The 14,136-nt window shown below is 52.1% G+C and overlaps 1 protein-coding gene across 3 annotated transcripts in view; it reads right to left on the bottom strand.

Moving 5' to 3' along the window:
- PNPLA1 (patatin like phospholipase domain containing 1) overlaps positions 1 to 14,136 on the bottom strand; it is a 43,901-nt gene that overhangs the window by 28,624 nt on the left and 1,141 nt on the right. The gene's annotated exons all lie outside the window — the stretch shown is intronic.

Genomic DNA, 14,136 nt, shown 5'->3' on the forward strand with positions numbered 1-14,136 from the left:
AGAGTTCATAAAGATCTGGCTGGAAAAGTTCAGATGGTTGCCTATCGTGTTGTCATGGAAACAGCAGTGCCTCCCACTGGGTCATCACCTGGATTCCCATCAGGAGGCCTTGGCTGCTCTCTCCCAGGCCCCCGGGCCCTCACGCTGCCCCTGCGAACCTCTCCCCCGGGATCCAGGCATGCTCTCCCCCGCCTTCCACCGAAGGATCCAGGAACCACCTTGAGAAACAGACAGTGAGGAAAAGTGGCCAGAAAGTTCTCTGGACCTCGCTCCATTCTCTCTGACTGTCTTCTGTGGTGGACCCCAGAATTCCCTTTGAGATTCTGCTTCAAGGTGGAAACCACACCCCCTTCCAGGCTGTGGCCCGTCCCACCATCCGACCACCCCACAGACGCCCCTGCACTCCTGAGGGGACACAGGGCTGGCGCAGAGCCGAGCTAGTCACCCTCCAGTCTTCCGTCTTAAGAGTTGTTTTTGGGGTGTGTGTGGGGACCTCCAGGTGAGGCTCTCCTACACAGAACAAAGGCCATCTCAGAGCACCTCCTCATTTGGGACTTCCCAAATCAGGACACCTCTGCAAAGGAACCCCGCCCCCTCTTCCAGAACCACGGTCACTGAATTCATTTCTGCGGACGAAGTGGTTCACTGTTCCACCTGCCCAAGACTTCAGTCAGTTGGGTCTTCTAACCGCGTCTCTCGCCGTCTATGTTACATGAGTCTTGCGGTTCCCATGAAACCACCGCGCCGTTCCTGCTCTTACAAGCTACCACCGTTCGGGTCCTCCGTGGTGCTGGGCGCTGGGCCGGGCTCGGAGGCCTCACTGTCTATTTCATCTTCACGATCGCCTTTGAGGTATGCTATGTCCTCTCCTCTCTACAGATGGGGAAACTGAGACTCAGCCAGTAACTTGCTCGAGGTCACACAGCTGGGAACAGCAGGGCCAGGCTCGAAGTCCTGAGGGTCCCAAAGTCCTGAGGGTCCCAGACCAAGGTTCTCTGCACCACGGTTCTCTGCTCCACCAGAGGGGACACCCTGTCCATCCCTCAGAGCTCTGGCCCCACTGTGGTCTGTCTAGGGCAGCGATGGCGAACCTTTTGAGCTCGGCGTGTCAGCATTTTGAAAAACCCTAACTTAACTCTGGTGCCGTGTCACATATAGAAATGTTTTGATATTTGCAACCATAGTAAAACAAAGACTTATATTTTTGATATTTATTTTATGTATTTAAATGCCATTTAACAAAGAAAAATCAACCAAAAAAATGAGTTCGCGTGTCACCTCTGACACGCGTGTCATAGGTTCGCCATCACTGGTCTAGGATTTAGTACAGGCCGCCTCCTACGGCTCAGATGTCCCCGGGAGACAGGAAGACTCCCTTTAGAGCAACAGAATCCAAATTGCATCTTCACACACATGCTTCTCTACCTCCAACCCAAAGCCCCTTCTCAAGCCAGGTCAGTCTCTTCTTTCACAATAAACACACCGTTCACAATCCTGCTTTTCTGCCCTTACTCACGCTTTGGGGTTGTTGTTGTTAATCCTCACTTGAGGATATTTTTTCCATTGAGAGAGAGTGGAAGGGGCGGGCGGGGGTGGGGGGGAGAGAGAGAGAAACATCAATGTGAGAGAGACACATAGATTGGTTGCCTGCTGCACACACCCCGACCGGATCCCGGGGACGGACCCACAACCCAGGTACGTGCTCTTGATGGGAATTGAACCTGAGACCCTTGGGTGCAGAGGCCGATGCTCTAACCACTTAGAAACACTGTCCAGGGCTCACTTTTTTTTTAACCATCTGTGCAGCCCTCACCCTAAAGCCCAGCTTAAGATCTGGGCCTCCTCCTGAAAGCCTTCCCCATCACCTCGCTGTTAGCTTCTTCTGACCCCTCCAGTGTGCACCAGTCACCTCAGGCTCTGGCCAGCTGCATGCCTTGAGGACAGGGGGCACCTGTTACAAGAACACCCTTCTCCCCTAGCTCAGTGTCGAACTGAGCAGGTATTCTTAGTCGGTATTCAAGAATGAATAAATGAGCCCTGGCTGGTTTGGCTCAGTGGATAGAGCGTCAGCCTGTGGATTGAAGGGTCCCAGGTGCGATCTGGTCACATGCCCAGGTTGCAGGCTTGATCCCCGGTCGGGGGACAGCGGCAGGGGGGCGTTGCAGGAGGCAGATGATCAATGATTCTCTCATTATTGATGTTTCTATCTCCCTCTCCCTTCCTCTCTGAAATCAATAAACATATATTTTTTAAAAAGAATGAATAGGAGAAACTAAGATGGCGGCATAGGTAAACACCGGGAAATTACCGCCTCTCACAACAATTGAAAATTACCGCAAAGGACAGAGCAAACATCATCCAGAACAACAGGAAGGCTGGCTGAGTGTAAATTCTACAACTAGAAGGAAAGAAAAGCACGCTGAGAGCCAGAGGAGCTGCAGAGGTGAAGTGCAGAGGTACAAGTGCAGAGGTACGGCGGCTCACGCGCGCGCGTGAGTAAAGGGGGTGGCACCTGAGGACGAGGCTGTCTTTTTGAATCACAAGCTCCCGACTGCTCTGAACTCCGGTTCCGGGAAGTCTCTGGAGACCCAGGACTCATACGGGGAGAAGCTGGTCTGTCCGGCAGCGGGCGAACTTGAAGGCGGCTTTCCCTCAGAGGTGCTTGCAGCAATTAGCGGGTCACTGAGACCCGCGACTCCGGGCGGAGAATCAGCCATAGCTCCTTGATCCGCCCTTTGATTCCCTGAGACCCCACCCCACCCAGGCTATGGCAGAGGCTTTTGCATGTGAATGTACCTAACTGCAGCCGAGCCAGGCAGACCCGGAACTTCCAAGAGAAGGCCCAAGGCCCCTCAGCGGCTTGCATTGCTTCACAGCTGAGCCTCTTCGTGGCTCCTGCTGTGTGGCCTCAGGCAGAGGCTAAATTAGCACCTCCTTAGATCCAGGAGCCACTGTACCCAGTGGTCAGAGGGGGACCATCCAGATTGCAACTCCTCAGATCCATAAGGGACACACTCAGGGAGCAGACTCAGTGAGCACCAAAGCCCCACTGAAGCAAGTCTTGACCCAGAAGGGTGTCTTCAGCACAGAAGTTCTCCCACTTTAGACACAGCTGATTCTCACAGCCAATTGGCCTGGAGGTCAATTCCTCCCAGTGATCCTACAACAACCAAGGCACCAAGAGTGCACCAAGAGTGTCCACCCCAGGTAACTGGGGAGGCTGAGCTACTGGGCCCTACAGGACACCTGGCGCGCAGTGCCACTCTATCAACACAGGGAAGCTGCCAAAATGCAGAGACAAAGAAACAGGTCACAAATGGCAGAAATGGAGGAAAGCAAACGACTGGATATAGAGTTCAAGGCCACGTTTATAAGGTTTTTCAAGAATTTTATGGAAACTGCCGATAAATTTAATGAATCCCTCAATAAGTATAGTGAGACCATGGAGGACATGAAAAAGGACCAACTAGAAATTAAGCATACACTGACTGAAATAAAGAATAATTTACAGAGATCCAACAGCAGACAAGAGGATCCCAAGAATCAAGTCAAAGATTTGAAATACAAAGAAACAAAAAATACCCAACCGAAAAAGAAAAAAGAAAAGAGATTCCAAAAATATGAAGATAGTGTAAGGAACCTCTGGGACAACTTCAAGCATACCAACATCAGAATTATAGGGGTACCCGAAGGAGAGAGAGGGCAAGATATTGAAAACCTTTTTGAAGAAATAATGACAGAAAACTTCCCCTACCTGGTGAAAGAAATGAACTTACAAGTCCAGGAAGCGCAGAGAACCCCAAACAAAAGGAATCCAAAGAGGACCACACCAAGACACATCATAATTAAAATGCCAAGAGCAAAAGATAAAGAGAGAATCTTAAAAGCAGCAAGAGAAAGACAGTCAGTTACCTACAAGGGAGTACCCATACGACTGTCAGCTGATTTCTCAACAGAAACCATGCAGGCCAGAAGAGAGTGGCAAGAAATATTCAAAGTGATGAATAGCAAGAACCTGCAACCAAGATTACTTTATCCAGCAAAGCTATCATTCAGAATAGAAGGTCAGATAAAGAGCTTCACGGATAAGAAAAAGCTAAAGGAGTTCATCACCACCAAACCAGCATTATATGAAATGCTGAAAGGTATTCTTTAAGAAGAGGAAGAAGAAAAAGGAACTCTTACCATTTGCCACAGCATGGATGGAACTGGAGAGCGGATAAATACCACATGATCTCACTCATTTGTGGAATATAATGAACAACATAAACTGATGAACAAGGACTGATCCAGAGACGGAGAGGCATTGATTGGACTGTCGGGACTTGGAGGGAAGGTAGGGGAGGGTGGGGGTAAGGGGGAAAGATCAACCAAAGGAATTGTATGCAAGCATATAGGCCTAATCAATGGACATGGACAACGGGGGGGTGAGGGCATGAGCGGGGGGTGGTGGGGGGGTCGGGGGGTAGAGGGTAACGTGGGGACAAGGACACATATGTAATATCTTAATCAATAAAAAATATATTAAAAAAAATAAAATAAAATAAAAAGAATGAATAAATGAACTGCAGGGACTATTTCTTTTTTGTTCCCACAGGGATGGACACAGGCCCTGGGCTGTGTCTCTCTCATGTTGATGTTTCTCTCTCTTTCTCTCTCTCCCCATCCCCCTTCTCCCTCCCTTCCACTCTCTCTAAAAATCAATGGAAAAATACCCTCACTCCTCAGGTGAGGGTTAAAAATAATACTAATTTTTAAAAAAAGACCAAGAAAATTGAAAAAGAAAAGAAAAGAAAAACCAAATCCTTGTGCCAATGAAAACCCACAATTAAGTATTAAAAATATTAATCAGACCCGGTCAGAGTCCAGTGGCCTTTGTTTCAATAAGCTTGGTAAGTTCCACAGGACATTCTTTAATTAAATGAAAAATGCTGCTTTCCCTAACCTATGCTTTTCTATTTCAAGGCGATTTTTTTTCACTTACTCATCCACTCATTCAACATTCATTCATCAGACTTATTTTGTGACTGGCATTTGCCAGGCACTGTGCCAGGAACACCCATGGCTCCTTTTGTCCCTCACTGTAATGACCAAGGGGCGTGGGCCCACCCCAGGTTGAAGGCGGGAAAAACAGGGGTGCGGCAGGTCACTGGCTGGTCGGGGACCCACGCTGACAAGTGGCGGAGCCACCTCCTTCCTGAGATCGCGGGCACAATACTCCGCAGGGATGTCACACCTGCTCCTCCATCAGCCCTGGGGGGGCTTATTCCTCGACTGAGTGGCAAAGGCAGGCACACGGGTGACCGAGGGAAAGAATTCCCGAGCCACGGTGCTGGCAGAGGTCGCCTTGTCCTCCCAGCGCTGGCTCCTGAGTCCCAGTGGGCCCACTGCCCGGGCACACCTGACCGCCTGCCAATGACAATAACTCCAGCTGCTGTGGCTCCGGGGCCCAGCAAGCCTTTGGTCCCTGGATGACAGCAGCTGCCGGAGGCAGCACCCGACCAGGTGTGTGAGGCCAACAAAACACCTGTGGCCGCCTCCACCCCAGAGGAGGCGTCGGGCTGGGTCCTGAGGTGCCCTCCCGGGTGCTCGGCCAGGTCCTTTAGAGGCCCGGTTCCCGCCCACGACAAGGCAGGCAGGGTGGTGCCCAGGGCAGCCGCCTCCGCTGGTCTCAGCCTGGAGCTCGCTTCTCGCAGAGCGCACCTGCTGTCCCCCTCCTCCCCCGCCGGGAGGCCATCCTTCGCCGCCCAGCACGCCTCCTCCTGCCGGTTCCCTTTGCGCGTGCATGCTGACACTGTTCTATACATTTGGTTATTTGTGGCTTGATTTCCCCAGGAGAATGTCAGCGCCACGAGGGCAGGCTGCGGCCTTGGCCACTGTGGCTCCCGGGACCTAGAATGGACTGACGGCGTCTGTCTGATCTCTGTAAGTCCGCCGGAACCTGGCCCTGGACTAGGCTCAAACTGTGGCTTCCAAATTCAAATGAAAAATCCCTGCAACACTTCTTTTTAAATGAAATTTTAGACAATAACTCGTGTAAGGTGGACAGCAGCCCAATGGACTTGCCGGCCCCATGCCTTCGGTGTGTGTCCTCTCCCCGCTCCCCTGTTCCTGCTCCTCTTGCCCCACGGAACCCTGGGGCTCCTTGGAACACAGTTTGGAAACCACTGGCCTGAGTTCCGCCTCCACCCGGTCACTTCCTCTCCCAAAGACTAAACACAATTATTTGTAAAACGAAGGCATTGGACTCACTGACCTTCCTTCTGCGACGTTCTAGTGTTAGAGTCAGATCCATAACAGCAGAAAACTGTCTGAGAGCCAGGTAAACCCCAAAACAGAAATGGAAAGACGTTCAGTGGCATGCCTGCCAACAGCCAGCAACTGTCAGGAGTTTGTCAAGCGCCCTTATTTGAAGAGCACGTTGTGGCAGCCATGGGACCGTAAGATCTCCGATGGCCCAGCCCATCTAGCTGATGAGACGAGCAGCGAGTCTGAAACAACCAGGCAGCAGCATCGGGCGCTGGAGGCCACGGAGAGAGCGAGGGGGCGAGACGGGGGCTGCTCGGGAGGAGGTGCCATCTCTGGAGAAGAGAACAGAAGGTCGTCCCTGGGAGGGGACACCATGGTGCTGTGGCCACTGCCCAGGCCCCTGCAGGACTGGGGCGCCTACCGATGGCTCAGAGCTCAGCCCTCCCAGCCAGCAGACTGGACTTGGCCTTAGGGATATGAGGTCATGCATTCGGTCCCGGGCAGAGGGAGAATCTGTCCATCGTCATCACGTCACCAGTTACAGTTACTGTGGCAGAGCCTGCTAGTCGTCCCCAATATCCATCCTTTCCTTCTTCCTTAGCAATCGAACTCCCAACATAAAGTCTGCATCCACGTCCCAGCCTCCCCTGCAGTCAGGCGTGGCCATGTGACTAAGTTCTGATCCATGGGACGTAAGGTGACGAGATGTGTGTCACCTCCAAGGCTGCCCTTGAGAGAGGCGTGCTCTCCGCCCCCCCCCCCCCCCTTCTGACTGGCTGGAATGCAGACATGGCGGGAGTCCCTTGAGGGACAGGATGGGAGGCCCCAGTCCTAACTGTGGGGCCACCACACAGCCGGGGGCGGGGGCTGGTGCATGGCCACATGGGCCAGCAGTGCTCCTCTGTCGTGGTGAAGCCCCGCTGTGCCCACCAGTGCAGCGACAGCATCACCTTGCAGCTTGCAACGCACTTCCCGGGCCCCTGTGGCTCCCAGGCCGCACCGGGACGGGGAGGGGGAGGCATCCTCTCTCACCCTGCACAGGGCTGGGCTGAGGCCGCCGGGCTGGTCCAAGGCCACTCGCTGCTGAGTGGGTTCCCAGGACCAGCTTGGTGGAACCCACTGCCCTCCTTCCTCAGCCCCACTCGGCAGGACCACTGAGGAGACTCTGACTGGAGGGCCTTTGTTCCCAGGAGCCTGCTTCCTGGTCAGGGCTCTTTCTCACGGGGATTCTGGTCTCTGTGGCGAGGGGGTCGGGGAGGGGGGTGGCGTCAAGGATTTAGCGCCTGCTGGGAGTCAGGAGAGGCTCTCAGGGGAGGTGAGGTCTGAGGTTGGCCTTGGAGAATGGGGGGGGGACATAACAGAGGGAGAGGGAGGGCTGGTGCAAAGACACAGGGAACGGGCACATCTGCGCAGGGAGAAGAGCGCCTGATCCCCGCCTGCCCCACAGCCCTGCCCTTGTACGATTGACTTGGTGGTTTGGTGTTTGTCGGAGGAGGTTGAGGTCGGGGTTGTTGAGAGGGCAGGGTGGGAGCTATAGGAGAATAATGACAGTTAGAGGTCTACACAGAGTCGCCTGATGAGCTCAGCTGAGGGTCAGCTCAGTCCCTCTGTCCCCCCTCACCCAGCAGGTCCTGGCTGTGAGGTCGGCCAGCCTGCTCCCCGGCTCTCTGCTCTCAGACTCAGTCCTCATCCGCAGAGAGATGCCCGCCTGACCCTCCCGCTACACAAGGCCAGTGAGCCTGCCCGCACCGTCCGTGGGAGTTGAAATATTTCCAAATAAAAATCATAAGAGAAAAACAAGCAGGGCGGGGAGTGTACAGGTGAAAGCCAGTAGGTAAATGCTGTCATTGTTTGTTAGATGATGGGTTCTTGCAGGTTCGTTATGTTATTCGTTCCAACATGTTTATATGTTCCCATTAAAAAGCTATTGTGAAGTTTTCAAAATGTACACAAATGTTCATAGCAGCATTATTCATAATGGCCCCGACTCTCATCTGAAGAGTGATAAACAGAATGTGATCTACCCACGCAATGGAATAGGACTCGCAGCAAGGAGTGAGCCGCCAGGTGAACTGGGAAGCAAGCTGGGTGAGAGGTCAGGGCTAAGGACCTCGCGTGTGCGGCCCTTTCTACAGGGAAGGCGCGGAGGAGGCAACTCAATAGATAGAAAGTGCTAAGGGGCACGGGGTTCCTTTGGGGGTAATTGAAATGTTCTATAATTGATGGTGATGTTGGAGGGACAACTGTGAACATATTAGAAGCCATTGAATTGTATGCTTCAAATGGTGAACTGTCTGCCATGTGAAGTACATCTCAGAAAGCTGTTCTAAAAACCTAAAAAGCAGAGGGTGGGGGAGAAAAACACCCGGGAGAGGCCGTGGGCCCAGGGCCGTCACCCTTCTCTGAAAGGCGGGCTGGGTGTGGGGATCGGCCACGGGGAAGAGATAGACCAGCCCTAGCCGGGTCAGTCTTCCTCATTTACGGCCCAGCCAGAGGCCTTCATAGGAACAAATCCAGCCTACAGCCCCTGCGGTGAAACTTCTCTCCGCCCCGGAAAAAGCCGTTCCCCGTGGACAATCAGATCCGGAGTTTTCGTTAGCACCGTCCGTGATGGGCATGTTGAAGGTTTGCATGTGAGATGCCGGACCCGTTTGTTTCTGCTGCCTGGGCACGCACCATGGCCTCTGAGGTGGCACTGCCTCTTCGTTTTCCAAAGGGCCCTGGGTCTCAACCAGGGCTGTCCCCGAAATTCCCTGGGTGCCCCGGCTCCGCCCCAGAAATCCTGACAACGTGTTTGGGGAGAAGCCTGGGCAATGAACATTTTAAAGCTCCCCAGGTGATGTGACCGTGCAACTGAGATTAAGGACCTTTAACTTAATGAAGTTGTTTTTTTCTAACAACTAGACGAAAATATAAAAATTATGGCAGAGCAAGGGTAGCAGAGTCATTTTTCTGCCAAGCCCATTTGGATATTTATAACATCATTTGCGGGCCATACACAATTGTCAGCTTAAAAATGAGCCTGCTGCACTTAATTAACACACCCCTAATGCCTTGGCAGGGCCGGTCCAAATGACTTCTCGGGCCTTACACAGCCCGCTGGCCGAGCGCTTCGTACCCCGGGCATAGAATGAGTAAGTATTCTATCACAAGACTTTCCACATCGACCCCTGACACCAGTGAGCCGCACTCTTCACGCCCTCTGGAGGCGTCACGCCCCCGTGTGACTGTGTTTGTTGTCATGCCTGACCTCATCAGAGGCCTAGGCTCCTGCCCAACCTGTCCCTGCCTGTCAGACGTCTACTCACCTTTCCAGCACCAGCTCAAATGCCACTTCCATGGGGCCTTCCATGATTGCAGGCATTTGCTCCCTCCCTCTGCACTTCTGTGCCTTTTCATTTGCGAGCATTCAGTGGGAGCTTTCTTGTGTTATGATCACCTGGCTGCCTTGGAGTCTGAGCAGAATGGATGCTTCTGGAGGCCAAGGGCAGAGTTGCCTTTTGAATGCTACCTCTGTGTTCTCTACAGGACCTAGTATGTGCTCAGCAAACATGCTGAATGAATGAATGATTGGATGAATATGAATGACTGCCTTGCCATGAAGTTTTTATAGAGAATAAAGTGCCTAGTAACTTAAGTGGGGATGGGGTTTTAAGTCCACCAAATCCCCATTCTTTGATAAGAAAAATTTTATTTTTCAAAATTATGCAAATGCGCATCCCCACTTCTGCCAGATTGGAAATCCCGAATCCCCTGGTTGTCATGGAGAGCACCTCGCCTTGGACGAGTGAATCCGTCAACAAACGTTTACTGCATCTAATAAAAAATCAGGCACTGTGCTGGTTTCAGCATTTTCATGCGGCCTCACATCGGCCTATCACAGAGCGAGACACACATCGCCAGATGAGCCCAGTGCTGCTGGCTTCCACAGAACAAAACACAATCTCAGGACAGGGGGACCCAGGCTGGGAGTGAGAGGAGGGAGGCCCTGGGACCCACGCGCTGAAGAATATTGTTAAAAAGAGGCAAACCTCTGATTCTATGCAGATGGTCTGATTGTTTACGCATGAACTATGAGATAGTCTACCAACAAACTTTTAGCGCTAGTAAGAAGTTCAACAAGGTTGCTCAAAACAAAATTAATATCCAAAAGAGTCAACATTCTTTATAGCAGCAATAATCAGGTTAGAAAATGCCATAGAAAAAAAGATCCCATTGCCCATAGCAACAAAAACTAACACATCTAATAAAAGACTGACACAACCTTTATTAAAAGGCAAAAAAGGCCAGAAGAAATAGAGAGATAGATGTCATTTCGATCAAAATCCCAACAGAGCTTTTCAATGAGAGGAGAGAGGGAGATAGGAGGGTCAAGAATAACAGAGTCAGTATTTGAAGAAGAAATTGAAGAGGAGGAGGAGGAGGAGGAGAGGGATCGCTATATAAGGCTCCAGTGATGGAAACTGCGGGTGGTGCAGAGGCAGACAAGTTAGCCAGAGGAAGAGGGAGAGACTCAGGGGCAGACTGAGAATCCAGGAGCTGGAATAAGCCGGAGGCAGCATGCCAAACAGGTGCACAAAGGGCTGCTGGTAAATGGGGTGGGACGATTGGTTCGCTTAGCACTTGGCAAAATCATTAAAATGTGGGTTTCTACCTCAAACTAGCCACGACATAAATTCCAGCCTAAATATGAAAGAGCAAAACTTAAAAACCTTTGAAAGAAACTAGAGGAGAAATCATTATAACAAAGTCAAGATACTAAAAAAAACACAAGTTGTAAGAGGAAACGACTGGTACATTTGACTCATTAAAATTTTCTGAAGGACAAGAGCCCTCATCATCAAAATAACAACAAACCCATGGAGTGGAATAAGACGGCTGCAGTGTCTGTAACTGACAAATGGTTACGTGCAGACGATGGAAAGAACATCTACAAATTACAGAGAAAAAGCTAACCCCGTAGAAAAAAACAGGAAAAGGTCACCAGCAGGCAAGTCACACAAGAGCAAACACGAGCGATCAATGAACACAGAGATGCTTAGCCTCACTAGTAACCAGGATATGCAGATTAGATAAAGTGAGACATCATTTGCATTCATTAAATTGAATTAATACTTTGCAGTCTGACAGCACCAAGGGCTGATGACATCGTGGGGAAATTAGTGGTTAAATTGGTACAACCACCTGGGAGAGTAATTAAGCCACGTCCGGCATGGTTAATGCGATGCATACCAGAGGGAAACATTCCAGGTGGGCATGGCCGACACAAACACGGACGCTCGGTGCGGTGCTGTTTAAAACGACAGAATGGCGGGAGGGACCCTGAGACAGTCCTCATGGAATATATCCTGGGAGAGGCCGAGAGCCTCAAAGGCGGTCAGGAGACCAAGTCCCGGCTCCTGGTGTGCTTCGAACTGGTGACCGATGTTACACACGTCACTGGTCCCTTTGAGTGGAGACTATCTCCCCCTACCCCAGGTCTGAGTTCAAATCCCACCTGCTCAGAGAGACCTCCCTGACCTCACTAGTGACACCACCAGCATCTGCAGAGCAGGTTAGAAGGTGAGCGTGGAGACGCTGGCCAAGCGGGGTTCAAACCCCAGCTGTAGCGAGCGCTGCCTGTGTGCCCGCAGGCGAGTTAGCTAAGCTGTCTGTGACTCAGTTCCCTCCCCTGTAAATGGAGACGATCATAGTTTCCCCTCAGAGGGCTGTTGTGAGGGCTGAATGAGTTGAGACCCGGAGGCCTGAGCACTGCCTGAAATAAGGAAGTGCTGGGTAGTAGGAAGCGCCGTGGCGGGGAGCGGGGGGTGGGGGGGGAGTGGGCTGGAGTGACGTGGCTCAGCGCGTGAACAGGCTGTGAGCGAGAAGCGCGCGCCCCCTGCATCTCACCCCTCCCTGGACTGCCCTCCCCATCCGGGCAGCACGCGGCCTAGCCCCGGTCCAGCCAGCTGCCCCTCTCCCGGCCCCGCTCCTCCCCCTGCTGCCCAGCCCGTCACAGCCTGGCCAGGTGGGTTCGGGGAACTGTTTATGGGGTTGATTGAAATGGGTTAATTCTGTAAAGTCCTTGAGTGCCAGAGGATGCAGCCATCTCTGATTCCCCCAGATGGTCATTTTAAGTGGAGACACGACACGAGGGGGCGGGCGCAGTGGCCCAGGTGAGCGACACAGACACCGGAAAGGGAGGAAATCTGAGGCAGGGATTCTGTGAACCCAGGTCAGGGAGAGGGGCGCCCCCTGCCCCGCTCCGGAGGCCTGTCCCGGGCCCATTGTGTGACTGAAGCACTAGCTGCCTCGTGCACAGGATTCTGTGTGAAGAAAGATCCAGGGCAGCGGCTCCCAACCTTTCTTTGGCCAGCCCCCCCCCCCCAAGCATCTCTAAACCCTGATGTCCCCCTGCCCCCGTGACATATAATTCTTATTATTCAAAAAGTGAACTCCTAGTCACGTGGAGGAGCATAAAAGGCCATCACTTGGTCTAAACAAGCTTCCAAAGAACAAGGCACCCATGAAAGAGAAAATAAAAGGACGAAAGGACAGTTGAAGTTCTGAGGAAGAAATCACTAAGAAATTGTTAAAAAATAATAATATCGTGAAATGATTTGGAAAACATAACAAATAAAGTTTCAAAACATATAATAGAAAACTGACATGCATAAATATGTCACAATATATATTTATATACTGTATATGAGGCCCCTAGAACCATAAGACATGTAAAACATTCACTGTTAATAACTCATTCTCGAATGCCCCCCTTAAAATCAAATTGCTCCCCTGTGGGGTGTGTGCCCCACGCTGGGAACCGCTGATCTAGAAGGATCCGGGCAGAGCCCTTAGCACTGGCTACAGGAGGGAGAGCGGATTGTGGCGAGTGTGGGGCGAAGGGTGGAGGTCAGTGGAGGATTTTTTTACTCTATCTACTTTTATTCCATATACTTTTACTCCATATACTTTGGCATTGCTTGAATTCTGTACAGTGAGAATTTGTTTATTGCACGTGAACTATTCAAAAGAAAAATTAACGTTGCCCAGAGAAGGTACTCAATGAAGGGCATTTATTATCCTTTAAAAAGAGACGAAGACCTCCTGCCCAGCACGCAGGATGGAGCCCGGGGCATCTCCTCCTCACACACCGGCCCCTCAGCCAGGCTCATGGGCTCCAGCTTCAAAGTGCATCCTGAATCCAGCCACCCAGGCGCTTCTCTCCGCCCTCCCCTCCCTCCGCCTGCCATGCTTCCTGTTCCCACCCTGGGAGCTGGGTACTGGTAGAAGCCCCGCTTCACAGGTGCAGACACTGAGGCACAGAGCATGCAGTGATTTCCCCAGGTCCACGTTGTGAAATGGCAGGGCTGGGTCCAACCCACAGGTGTGTGTGCCCTTAGCCGCCCCCACATCGCCTCCCTCACAGCCTCTGTGCCCCGCCTCTCGGGGAGGGATCAGAGCTTGTCCTCTGTCTCAGGCTGGAGGAGATCTGGTCCCTGCCGGCCTCTCAGCCTCCCCCACCCCTCACCCTCTCCTCCCCCACCCTCCAGCGCCACCAGCTCCCTGGCTGCTCCTCGCCTAGAACATTCTTTCCTGCCTGACCTTCGAATGGCTTCTTCTCTCAGTCTCTGCTTGAATGCCGCCTCCTCCAAGAGGGCCTCCCTGATCACTCTTTCTGAAATAGTCCCCACTTTATTCTCCAACCTCTTCCTGCCGTCATTTTATTCATGGATCTTGCGCTTCCTGTGGTGACACCAGGTTACTGTGTGGCTGTCTATCATGTGTCTCCTTCCCTAGAATTTCTGTTCCATGAGGACAGGGACTCTGTCCCTTGTGCCTGAGCAGAGCTGGGCACAGAGCAGGAGCTCAGTACACGAATCACTGCGCCCAGGGTCCCGTGTGGAT

This window comes from Myotis myotis, unplaced genomic scaffold (assembly GCF_014108235.1).
Source record: "Myotis myotis isolate mMyoMyo1 unplaced genomic scaffold, mMyoMyo1.p scaffold_m19_p_7, whole genome shotgun sequence".
NCBI lineage: Eukaryota > Metazoa > Chordata > Mammalia > Chiroptera > Vespertilionidae > Myotis > Myotis myotis.